The sequence below is a fragment of the Telopea speciosissima genome, chromosome 3, assembly GCF_018873765.1.
Source record: "Telopea speciosissima isolate NSW1024214 ecotype Mountain lineage chromosome 3, Tspe_v1, whole genome shotgun sequence".
Lineage (NCBI taxonomy): Eukaryota > Viridiplantae > Streptophyta > Magnoliopsida > Proteales > Proteaceae > Telopea > Telopea speciosissima.
This window is the reverse complement of record NC_057918.1, coordinates 51,020,780-51,033,887: the sequence shown is the minus strand read 5'-3', so window position 1 is coordinate 51,033,887 and position 13,108 is coordinate 51,020,780. Positions and strand designations below refer to the sequence as shown.

Sequence of the window (13,108 nt, the reverse complement as noted above, 5' to 3'; positions counted from 1 at the left end):
AATTTCCTGGCAAAGGATGATATTATCTGAGATGCTTCTCCCGGCTATGAAGGCTGATTGGTTAGGACTAACAAGAGAGTCAATGCCAAGGCTAAGCCGATTGGCAAGGATTTTGGCTATGAACTTGTAGAGAAGGTTGCAAAGGGAGATGGGCCTGAAGTCAGACATGGAAGAGGCACCAGAGGACTTGGGGATGAGGCAGAGGAAGGTGTGGTTAATGTTCTGGATTTGGTGAGGATTGAAGAAGAAGCTCTTGATGGTATTGATAAGCTCGACACTAATGATGTCCCAGCAAGAGGAGAAGAATCCCATACTGAATCCATCAGGACCTGAAGCTTTACTAGCCTTGTGGGATCGAACAGCAGCTGTAATTTCAGAGTCAGAGGGGATGGAATTGAGGGTGTTAATGAGGTGGGGGGGAGGAATTTGTTAATAAGGTCAGCATGAATGGGGGAGGAAGTGGTGGCAGGGGGACAAAAGATGCCGGTGAAGTAGTTCATGGCTTCAGATTTGATGGAGTCAACAGAGGAGACGGTCAAGCCAAGTTCAAGCCATTTGATTCTGGATTTCTGTAAGGGAGAGAATAGAGTTGGAGTTGGATCGGGCTTTGAGGGATCGGTGGAAGAAGGCGGTGTTAGAGTCGCCAAGTTCAAGCCATTTGATTCTGGATTTCTGTTTAAGAAAGCTTTCTTCTTGGGAAAGAGAGGAAGCAAGGTCCGAAGCCGCTAAGGATTCCTCTTCAGCGAGGGAGGCGTTGAGGGGATCAGCCTGAAGGCGAAGCTGGATGGAGGAGAGGGTGTCCCGACAAGAGGTGATCCGAGAGGAGATGTTGCCAATGGTGGAAGAGTTCCAAGCTTTGAGAGCTGACTTGACATTTTTGAATTTTTTGGAGAAGGCCAGGAGAGGGGAAGAGAAGGAATGGACTGGAATATTCCAAGCAGATTGGACAAGGGGAAGGAAGTCAAGGTGGGAGGTCCACATGTCAAAGAATTTGAAAGGTTTAGGACCAAAGGATAGATAAGGGAGGACAAAGAGAGAAATGGGGGAGTGGTCAGAAAGGTCAGGGAGGTCAAAGGAGACATAGGAGGAAGGAAGGGAATAAAGCCAAGGGTCATTGACAAGGACTCTGTCAAGTTTGCAGGCAACTCTGTCAGGGCCAGAGCGCTTGTTGTGCCAAGTGAGATCAGCACCCGACCATCTGAGGTCGTTTAGCCCAGAGTCATCGAGACAAGAGTTGAAAGCAGCAACTGCTTGGTGGTCAATAGGGGAACCACCCAGTTTTTCACTGGAGAAACGGACGACATTGAAGTCGCCTCCAATGCCCCAAGGAGAGGAGCCAACAGAGGAAGAAATAGATCTGATGTTGTCCCAGAGGGGGATCCTATCAGGATGGCGGTTGAGGGCATAGACCATGGTGAAGAAGAAGAGATGATTATGAAGGTGGTTAGAGATGCTGAGGTGAATGAATTGGGAGGAGGAGGAGGAGGCCGAGATATGGAATTTGATGGGGTCCCACAAAACCCATATGCAGCCACAAGGAGAGTGGTCATAGTTGGAGAGGAAGGACCAAGAGGGGGCAAGAGAGTGAGCAATGCGGGACGAATTGTGCTCGAGCACTTTGGTCTCAAGGAGGCAGCAAAGGGGGGATTTGGAGGACTTGAGGCGGGCTCAGATTTCAGCTTGCTTAGCCGGGGCATTGAGCCCACGGACGTTCCAAATGGTCCAAGGGATCATGAGAGGGGGGGAGGAGGGGGCAACCAACCAGTGGAGGAGGTAACTCTAGACCCCGGTGGGACACTACGGGGTCGGAGGCGATATTCCTTTAACGGGGGGTAGCAGACCAGCGGGGAGGGGGGGTGGGGGTGGGTTTGGTTTGACTGGGTGGGTGCAGATGAGCCGGTTTGGGGGTCCAAGGCTGGTTCGGTTGAGAGAGGCCGGGATGGGTTATAAGGGGGAATGGGGAATAAGTGGTGTGAGGCGGGTGTATGGGTCGGGTGGGAGGTATCTAGGTTTAAGTGGGATAGGACAGGGTGAGGGTGATGGTGGCCATGTGGAAAGTTGGGATGGGTTTTTTGGGAAGGTTGAGGGCTGAAAAGGGGGGGGTTTGGAAGTTGTCAACGGGGGGGTCTCATCTTCGTTACCAAAAGGGGAGGAAGGACGACACAGAGGCAGAAGCTTCAGGGGTGATTGCAGGGTGTGCAGGCCGTCGTTGACGCTCTCAGAGAGCACCTGGGGAGAGCAGGTGAGAGATCGACAGCACAGGGGATCTCAGGATCGAGACCCGAGAGGGTGGCGAACCTGTTGTTTCCAGCGTCAGTAGAGCAGTGGGGTAGGTAGGCATCGGGACTATCGCCAAGGGATGCAGCCTCGCCGGAGTCTCGAGTGCTTCTCTGGCGACGGCTTCTCTGTTTTTTCCGACCAAGAGCCATCACCGTAGGGGCCTTGGAGAGGGGTTCATCGTCGATTGCAGGGAAGGAGTCCAGCAGATTTTCTTCAATATCTGTAATAGCGGGAGAAGGCGTCGACTGCACTGGTGGAAGAGTGTTCCCAAGGTCAGCAGAGACAACAGTGATGACCTCCGAAGACAAAGTTGGAGGCACCACAGTAGTTTCCACAGAAGTCGAAGCAGTTCGATAGCCACCTTCGAAGGTCTCAGCCATAACCAGGGTTTCAGGAGCAGGTTCGATGATCACCTTCTTGTGCTTGGACGAGAGAGGACCTGGCTCGCAATTTTTCGAGGAGTGGCCGAAGACCTTGCAGAGAGAGCAGTGGTGAGGCAGGCCTTCGTAGAGGACACATTGGTAGAAGGAGTGGCCGTCTTCTTCCAAAATGGTGACAAAGTCAGGGGGAGAATCCTCAGCACTCAATTCTACGCAGATGCGAGCAAAAGAAAGTCTGTCCATTTTCTTGGTGCACTCGTCGGAGAAGAGAGGGGTGCCGATGGTCGATCCAACGATGCTAAGGCCAGAGGGGCACCAATAGTGCAGAGGGAGGCCGGGAAGGGTAATCCAAACGGGAATGGATTTGAGATCAATCCTGTGAAGCGAGGAGTGATGGTCCCATTGCCGGAGGTAAATCTGTTTTTTGCCAATCTGCCAGGGGCCACCTTCCAGCGCACGAGCTTTATCAGCTTCCTCCGAGAACCTGAAGATGAAAATCCCATTTGATAGCACATAGATGTAAACAGAACCTACGGCTTTCCATTGCTTGAGGAGGGAGGCCTTGACAACATGGTAGGGAGGACGGCTACCAAGAAAATGGCCAACAAGACAACACTGCCATTTCAGGATTTCTTCATCAAGTAGGCCTTTTGGGCAGAATCCAACCTTGGAACCATCGCGAGTGGTGGGAGAGACATAGTGGAGGGGGTGTCCGGCAGGTTTAAAGGCAGAGCTGCCGGAGAAAAAGGATGTCCAGGGGGTAGCAGCGGTTGCAGAAGGTTCAACAGCAGGGGGGTGAGGAGAAAGGTGGCAGGGAGAGGGTGGAGGGGTGGTGGAGGCAGGTGGAGGGGTTGCTGGAGAAGAAGGGGGCATGCTGGAGATCATGTCACCATCCGGAGAAAAGACGAGGAAAGGAGCGGATGGTACTTTCATTACTTTGGTAATAAACCAACCGTGGTGGTGGTTAATTGGTTATAGATTAGCTATATTTTTGCTAAGCCTATTCTGTTGTCATTTCTTGTGCACTGAGACACATCTTCTGTATTCATGTTTATTTGCTTTCTGTTGGTTTTTGTGTTTAAGTGAGATCTTGGTCTTATTAAATTCATTCCTGGATTCAATTTCATGATGTTGGTTGGTTTATTTGTGACATTATGACCATTTCCCACTCATTTTAGGTGGGCGTGATGATGCAAAGTTGTCAATTCCAACTACTGTTGTTCTTCGTTATCTGTTCATAGTTGCTGAAATGAGGGTAAACATTCAGAAACCTTTAAAAATGTGGTCATAAGTCAACATGTAGAGTTATCTGGTCAGTGTCAATCTTTCTCCAGCTCACTAGCTGATGTAGTTGGTTTGTTTGGATTATTGGGTACAAAACTCTGATTTTGGAATGAGTCAAGTCTGTTGGATTTACAGTGTTCAATGTTTGCAGTCCGATCCCAATCTATGTTCAGAACTGGAGGCTGATATTGAAGAAGAATGCATCAAGCTTGGTCCAGTGGACTCAATCAAGGTATGCAGGAAGCTGAACCCTTCTAGTGAAACTATAAGTACAATAAAGCAATATTAATACTATCAATCAATAAGGCAATCTTAATATAGTCTAGTATCTTAGAGGATGTATTCATGAAATGGTAAACTATATAGATTATAGAGGCAGAACATTGTTCACTACTTCACTGGTATAACTTCTGAATTTTTCCTTTCATTTCCTGCTCTAGAATTTCTTGTAAAATGATGCATGCTTTTATTTTACTGTGATGCACTGGTGAACAAAGCCCTTTTTACCATTGTTAAACAACTATTCCCTCTGCCACATAATGATTGTCCCTTTGAAATAGCACAAAGTTTAAGTTGGGAAAGCCAACACATTTTCAGTCCCGTCTTTTCAGTTTTACCCACCTCTAGATTTTTACTCAATCTCTTCAATTTATTTTAAAAAAAAAGTGATTTATTGTTAGCAAGGTAAGGGGTAGAATGGTATTGGTGATAAAAAGTAATTATCTAATTAGAAGTGTTAAGAATGTTATTTTTATGTATTACCGGTAGGGGTAGTTTAGGAATTCTTTCTTTTATGTATTGTATGTGTTGGGTATATCTGTACTGGTTTTTATAACCAGGGGACTTGTCTCTTTGTTCCCTTTTATTGTATATAAATACTTGCCTGTTCCTGTGCTTGTTCTAGTGTTTTTGGTATTGCAACATGGTAGCAGAGCGCTAAGTTCTAGTGTATTTGTTTGTTCTAAAACTTTAATCGATGAACTATGAAAAATTAGGGTTTCCTAGGGTGAAGACTGTTTCTCTGGATGGATTGCTGCTCATTTCTTGCGGTTACTATTGCCCTAATGGTGGATGTTGACTATCTGTGCAAGAGTACTTTCTCCTTACCTGCACAGGGTTTTCTCTTTCATGCGCTTATGAATTTTCTCTGTGCAAGGAGATCTTCTTATTGGCTGAACTTCTTCCCTATCTGCATATGATGTTGTGATGATTATTGAAGATGTTTTGGTGCCTCTTTTTATGATCAGATCTGTTTTTACTCAACTTCTTGCAAAATTCTTGGTAAATTAGGGTTTTTCAAGAAACACTCTCAGCTGGTCTGATTATCTTGCAATTTTACAGCAGTGTTCTCTACACACATCAATCAGTTCATAGACAAATTTTTAGGCAATTCTGAGGCTCCCTTCTGTATGCAGTTTCAGTTCTCTGTTATCCCTGCGATTTGAGTGGTGATTTCTCAAACCGTAGGCTATTGCTTGTTCCTGTGGAAAGACTGGTTGGCTGGTAATGATGGTTGCTGCTGTTTGCATGTATTTTATTGATATTTGTTGATTTTCTGAGGTGCTATCCTCCTAATCTGGGTGCCCAAAATGCAGTTTAACAGTGGTTGGTAGTGCAAGATTGTTGTGTTCTAAGGTCTAAACCAGCCCTAATTATCTAGCCGTCGGTGTGTGTGTCCAACTAAGGTTCTCTTTGGTATGATTTCTTTTTATTTCTGACCTATTTACGTGAAATCATTTCTGAGAATCATTTATGCTTCAGAAATAAAAATTGTTCGGTTGCTACTAGACAGGATATATTCCAGAATGAGAAACACATTTGGTGTGCAGAATAAATTCTGCATATAAGGTTTTCATTAAAACAAAAAAAAAATAAAATTCTGTCTGCATATAAGAGAGTTCAATCCATTGGTTTCTATTTACTTGAGATTGAAGATTCTAATCTAATGATATTAAGAGTGGGAGAGACTGAAATTGATTGGGAATTGCAGAGGCCCCTAACTTGAGAGGAGGGGTTGAGAGAGAGGGAGAGAGAGAACCTTCACTGATTATGCAGGTTCATCACAAATGACAGAGGGTGGCGCTTGTCAGTGTTCTAAAGCACAATCCACCGTCCCACTGCAACATAGACAACTCCCATTCCATTCCTCTCTTCCCTTCTATTTTTTTATTTTTCACCTTAGCATGCCCAAATCCTTCTCTTGCTTTTCCATCAGCTCGTTGTGAGACAAATCAACACCTACACTTGTCAAAATCCAGAACTCATTTCCCTCTTGTTCGTTCTTTCTGTGACTGTCAGTGGTAGAGGCAGGCCTGGGGTTGTAGAAGGTATGAGTTAGTTCTTCATCTCTTCTCCTAAATACAAATTCTACTCCAAGTTGACCTTTTGGGTATGGATGGTTCGGTTGGATTGGTTTATTTTATTATATCTTTTTTTATAAATCTTAAGTGGGATAGATGAAGTGGAGAGGTGTGTCTGGAGTGCTGTGTGACCGACGTATTCCTTTAAAGCTTAAAGGAAAGTTCTATAGAACTGTGATACGACTGGCTATGATGTATGGGGGAGAATGCTAGGCATTTAAGAAGTGTCATATTGATAAGCTTTGTGTAGCAGAGATGAGGATGTTAAGATGGATGTGTGGAAAAACAAGGTAGGATTAAGTACGGAACGAACGTATTAGAGCAGATGTGGGAGTCGCCCCGATCAGTGACAAACTCCGAGATAGTCGTTTAAGGTGGTATGGTCATATTCAATGGAGGCCTAGGGACGCCCCAGTAAGGAGTAGTGATATGATCCCGATTGAAGGAGCTAAAAGAGCTAGGGGCAGGCCTAAAATGACTATAGGAGAAGTGGTGAGGAAGGACATGCATAGCCTAGGTCTTGTACCTAGTATGACTTCGGATAGGGCCTATTGGAGGGCAAGGATGTAGGTAGTAGACCCCATTTAGCTGAGATTCTCCTGTCGTGCTGGTTGGGCTTCTTTCCTCTTAGTATCTTTCATCTTTCATATTGCACTTTCACTTGTCATTTCCTACTTTCCATTTTGCATCTTTCCTCATTTCCATTTCTTCTTTTATATTGCATCCCTCGCTAGAACTTAGTTTTCCTTTGTTGTGTTTGGATCCATGTAGCCAACCCCATTAAGTTGGGATAAGGCTGAGTTTGTTGTTGTTGTTTATTATTGCACAAAAAGTAGTACTTGGTTGAGATATTTTCTGAATGATCTTGGTATAAAAAAGTCTCCTATAACTAAGAAGTATACTATTGTGATAACAAGAGCTCCATCCACCTATCAGCAAATCCCATGTTTCATGCGTCAACCAACCACATAGAGATAAACTATCTTTCATACAGAGGGCCATCCCGGCTAAAAATAACATATTTGACTTGCTTTCGGAAACCCCACGATAAAAAACACGAAACATGGAATCATCAGTTTTCAACTCCCGAAGCATTTCATGGCTTACTACACCCTTCCTCGTCTCTGGGTGCTTAGGTATCCACCGAAAGCCTTTCCTTGTTGGAACCTCCCCGTTAACTTTAAGGCTATGCCATCCTAAAGTGCTGCTAAATGGAAGGATTTTATCAACCCATGAATGATAATCATAGATCGAACTGCCGCTTGCCAACGAGATGGAACTTTCTTCTTTCTTTAATCCAAAGAACGGACAGCTTTCGAGTTTGACATCTACTAAACTACTACTCTCTTCCAGAGCCTCGCATGCTTTCTCAGGGGCTATAGGACAGAAAAAGGCTATCCTTCTGAGTCAAAGGTGGAGTTTTTGAACCTTTAGTGCAAGGAGGTTGCTCGAGTTCTTGAGACTGCGGAGGAGCACCCCCCGGGCATTAGTTAAGTGAGAGAGAAATGCTTGAGACCAGGTAGGTGTAGGAAGTCAGGCCCTGGAAGGGTTTGGAGGCCAAAGATGGCTGAGAAGGAAAATAGCTTTTCGATATGTGGAAATACACTTCAGAATGGAACCTCTTTTGTTTGAATGAACTTTCAGACTTCTTTCAATCGGGAACCTATCTTGCATCTTCGGAATAAGATTGGACGCGGTAGATCCTCTGAACCTCTCTTTCATGCCAAGGCTACTACCGTTACCCCTACCTTAATTGACTTACAAAGGAATAAGTAATCTATAGTCGACATGTTGAAGAGGAGATTCTAACCAGAAATGAGCTGAACAGTCCCCCTAGCTCCCAAAGGGAGAACAGAATACCAAAAACTTGAAAGCCTTCCTCCCCTGACTCTAATGCCTCTGCTATGCATGGTCTTGATCAAATGGGGTAGCTCTAGGACAATATGATCTCGTAGTGAAAAAGCCGGCATGTAACATATTCTACGGAGTCCCCTCGGCAAATAGAGAACTGGAGAGGGGCAACCAGAGTATTATGTGATCGACGGATCCCTTCAAAACTTAAAGGAAAGTTTTACGTGACAGTCATTCGACCAGCAATGATGTATGGTGCGGAGTGTTTGACACTTAAGAAATGTCATGTGGATAAGCTAAGTGTAGCAGAGATGAGGATGTTGAGATGGATAAGGGGCAAAACCCGGAAGGATAAAGTAAGGAATGACCATATTAGAGATGGTTTGGGAGTAGCCCCGATTCAAGATAAGCTTTGAGAAAGTCATTTGAGGTGGTATGGCCATGTCCATCGTAGGCCTTTGGATGCCCCAGTTTGGAGGAGTGACTTGATTCAGATTGAAGGTACTAAAAGAGCTAAGGGCAAGCCTAAAATGACCCTAGGAGAAGTAGTGAGGAAAGACATGCATACTTTAGGTCATGTCCCTAGTATGACGTCAAATAGAGCTGATTGGAGGACAAGGATCCGTGTAGCTGACCCGAACTAATTTGTGTTTTTGACTTTTGTTACAATGTTGTGTTTCTTTTCTTCTACTTTGTCTTAACATTGTGTCGAAGGATCCTTGTAGCCGACTCCATTTAATTGGGATAAAGCTAAGTTGTTGTTGTATTGAATTTATTGAATCAGTTGGTTATATCAATTAAAAGGCAATTAAAGTCAATGGTGTCTCACACAAAAGCTTCCCTTTAGCTTCAATAGTGTGAATTGGAACCATGCAATCCCTACATACACAACTTACCTTGTTGGGAGTCATCATGCATGTCATGATTGGTTGGATCATTCTATCAGTCTTATCCCTAAATGAGAGATTAGACTTGCAATATATTCGGCCACAAGTGTCATGTTCATTCCTGTCGGCCAACATACAGTTAAGCCAAATGCATACGCATTATCTCGGCGTGAATTACAAACTGTGAAATGATGCCATACCATCGAAGGTCACTTCCACTAGTTGTGCCCACTTCTTATCTAACATGAGGTGTGTGCAGGCTATCTCACTATTGGATTCTGGTATTATCCTATCGGCATCTACAAGAATCCAATGGCTAGATCCTTACACACACTGACAATGGGAGGCCATGGATTCTCTTCTAATTAAGAGTTTATATATCGCATTTGCTTTACAAAAGAGGGAACAAAGTAGCTCATTTTAACACATCCATACATCACACGTATAAATAAATAAATATATGGCATAATCATGGGATCATGCAATCATTCATAAATGATTGAACTGCAACTTGATCAATTCTATGGTTGCTCCCATTGGACACCACCTCATCAGGCAAACATCACTCCTCCATCACGTTGCAACTCTTCCCCGAACCACATTACATGTACTCTGCCAAGTTACATCTCACTAAACTTTAAAATTAATAAAATACAACTCTAAAAGAAAAACTTGAGATAACCAACCCTCTTAAAATTAGGGTTGCCCAACGGGGAGTACATTTATTAAAAGGGGAGTGAGAAGGGGGGGGGGGGGGGAGAAGAGAAAAAAACATAAAGTAGCCATGCATCACATACATCAACACATTAAATCCCATGAGTCCATGACCTGTCCATGCCAATATACAATCACCATTGCATATACATAATTTAAAATCGCCAATTTACATCTCATGCAACATGATGCCTTAACCAAAAGCAATCATGTAATTATCATAATACAATCCTCAAGAACCATGTGAAAATTAACACTTTAATTTCCAACAAGCTGGTTCAAACTCTTAGAATAATAAATTTTGAGTTCAAGTGGCAATCCGTAAATAAAAATTTCATAAATGTAGGTCAATGACAAAAATGGTTTGATTCAAACCACAATAACAATCACATGTCAAAACAGGGTTCAAGAATGCAAAACCAAACAAAAAGTTATCGCTCACACAAAACGGTGCACAACCAGACTTCGAACCACTTCCATGGCGTCCGGAAGGGTAAAATAACCCTTAAACCCAAGAGGGTCGATTCCAACTCCCTATAGAGGAACAATAATTTAAACCGGGATGCATTGTGAACGATTTGGGAACAGGATCACAGATCAGGAACAATTCCGTTTATGTTCCTATTTTTCCTTTTTTAATAACTGGGCTGGGTCATACCCAATTCGATGGGTCAGAATTCAGGTTGGCTCAAACTGATGGGTTGCCGGATCGGGCCTGACCCGAACCCAAGTGACAGCATGGTTTAGTTTTGGTTTGGTCCATTCCGGCCCAAACCGGTTTGGGGGTGGCTTGGACTTCTTAAGCAAACCTTTTTTTACTTAATTTTTTTAATTAATAAATGAAAAACCGTACAGGGTACAGTGTCATAATGACATTGTTCATAACATTGTCATTATGACACTGACACACACAAGAAACTTTTTTTATTTAGAAAAAAAAGATGTCCCCATGTAGGGGACGACTCCGTTCACAAAGTCATCTCCCACATGGAGACAACCGGAGAATAGAAAAGCCAGCGGCCATGGCCGCTCCCAAGGTGCTGCTCATGGCCCCAAAATGCGTGGTAAAACATGTTGCCACCATGGTGCTTGCCGCTAGGCTGCTGGCAGCCCGCTGGTGACCATCTCCCATATATATATATACACACACACGCACATTTACACACACACACACACACACACACATATATATATATGTGCATGGTTACAATAATCAAATCAACAACCCAAAAATTTTTTGCCATTGAGGATTGCATTACGAAGATCATGATTGCAAAATAAGGATTTCAAATCGAAACCCTGCACTGTAGAGAGGGTGGCTCTGATACCAATATGAAGGAGGAAAAGATACCAAATCAAAATTTTTCTGATCCGGTTCAATGGATTGATTCTCACGCAGTATAGGATATTTGAATCAAACATCTCAATATGGGTTTAGGGTTACCTCTTTAATACCTTAAGCAAAGCAGGTCCAATGATTCACAATAGTTGAACATAGAACTCGTAGAAGTATGAATCGATCTCTACTCAACGCTTTACTCTAACAATGGCAATCACCAACTCTTGGAGAGATAGAGAAGAGGAGGAGATAGTGTCTGGGATTTTGGGAGAGATTCTTTTCTCTCTAAATCGATGAGCTAAGTGGATAATGACTTGGACAAAGTTCTCTCCTCTTAAGGCTCTTATATAGCCAAACCCTGATTCCTTTCCTTCTTAGGGTTGCTAGTGAAAGTGGTGCGATCCTATTAGGTTGTACTCCATGGTAGCCTACATTAAGTCACACTCAATCAGCTAATATGTAAATTGCACATAAGTGCACCTTAGTTTGGTAATGTCCATAAAACCCATAATTGATAGAAAACATTACATGTAGGTCCTTTCACTTTACAATAAACTTCAGGGCATGAAATTAAATTATTGTCACTACCCTAGTTGTTAAACCCGTGCCCAAAACCCGGTTTAAAAACCTGGTCTGACCTATGGTCTAATTCGAACCTTGTGTAGAATTGGCAGCGGAGTACGCTAGGGACTTATGGGCGATGATACTCAAACCATCACACAAGATTATCAACCATGACACGGGGAAAGCTGTCGATGATAGATTCATCGACAGAGACAAGGGGAAGTTCGTCGACAAAGGGGTATTCTTGTCGTACGCTCTTGTTGGAGACCTGCAAGGCCGCAATGGTATTATCCTGTACTACTTAACGATGAATGGGGGTAAGCCACTTTTCACATATTCCATGGTTGAGCATGATTAGTATCATATAAATATTGGGTTGGGCTTAGAACTATAGAACCCTTCTATTTAGGAATAGAACCTGGGCTATGGGCCTTAGTGTATTGAAAGGTCCAATGACTTAAACAAGGGCCTAAGGATAGTGCCTAACCAAACAGACCCCAATCAATTGAACCTAAGGCCTAAGACCCAGCCAAACATGCCCTAGTACTAATGTGAGGTAAATAGGGACCAAGCCACTATTCACCTCACAATAGAAAACCCAAGAATCGATTGAGAGGGAGAGAAGAAGGAGAAGAGGAAGCAGAAGGGGGAAGAAGAAGAGAAGGAGGAGGAGGGACTTGGCTCAGCTCATCCCATCTTGGTGAGCACTCTCATTCCCCTACCTCTCTTTCTCCCTCCTTGCTTATTTATGTTTTAGACTTAGAATGCTTGACCATTAATGGAGCTCACCAACTTAAAAGAGGGAGCCATTATTGGGATGCATTGATGCCATTAGTGTAAGGTTAAATGAACCCATGAAACCATCATCCTCTTTTCAATCACAACCAAACCCATTTATGGTGAAACCCTAGGTTTAGAACAAGAGATTAAAGGTCTTCCTTGAAGATTCAAAATGGTTCTCTTGTGGTGAAGTACTATGCCTTATTTGTGGACTTGAATGAGTCCTTATGCCCTTATGTTCATCTCCACATACTCATCTCCCCTTGACGTATTTAAGAATCCATCAAAACGCTAGAGTTCAAACAATCAAGTGATTGGGACCCATTAAACCCTAAATAGAGGTGTTCCTCATGGCTAGGAGACCATATGAAGCCATTAGGTATGATCCCTTTGAGCTAAGAACCAAGGAATTCGAAACCAAAATGGGATTTGGAACTCAGCATTAGACCGGCTAATGCCATCAGGCAAAGCGGCAGATACAACCCAGAAGTGCTTCTGCTGATCTGGCAGGCTTCCATGTGCCTATGTCCTCGGAAGACATAGGCAGATGCACACATGCACCTGCAAATTAGGGACACATCTGTCGGTTAGGGTGGAATACATGTGCCTATATCCTCGGGAAGACACAGGCAGATGCACACAGGCACCTGCAAATTAGGGACACATCCG

The 13,108-nt window shown here is 43.6% G+C and overlaps 1 pseudogene; it reads left to right on the top strand.

Annotated features, from left to right (window-relative positions):
• LOC122654668 overlaps positions 1-13,108 on the top strand; it is a 63,392-nt pseudogene that overhangs the window by 29,924 nt on the left and 20,360 nt on the right.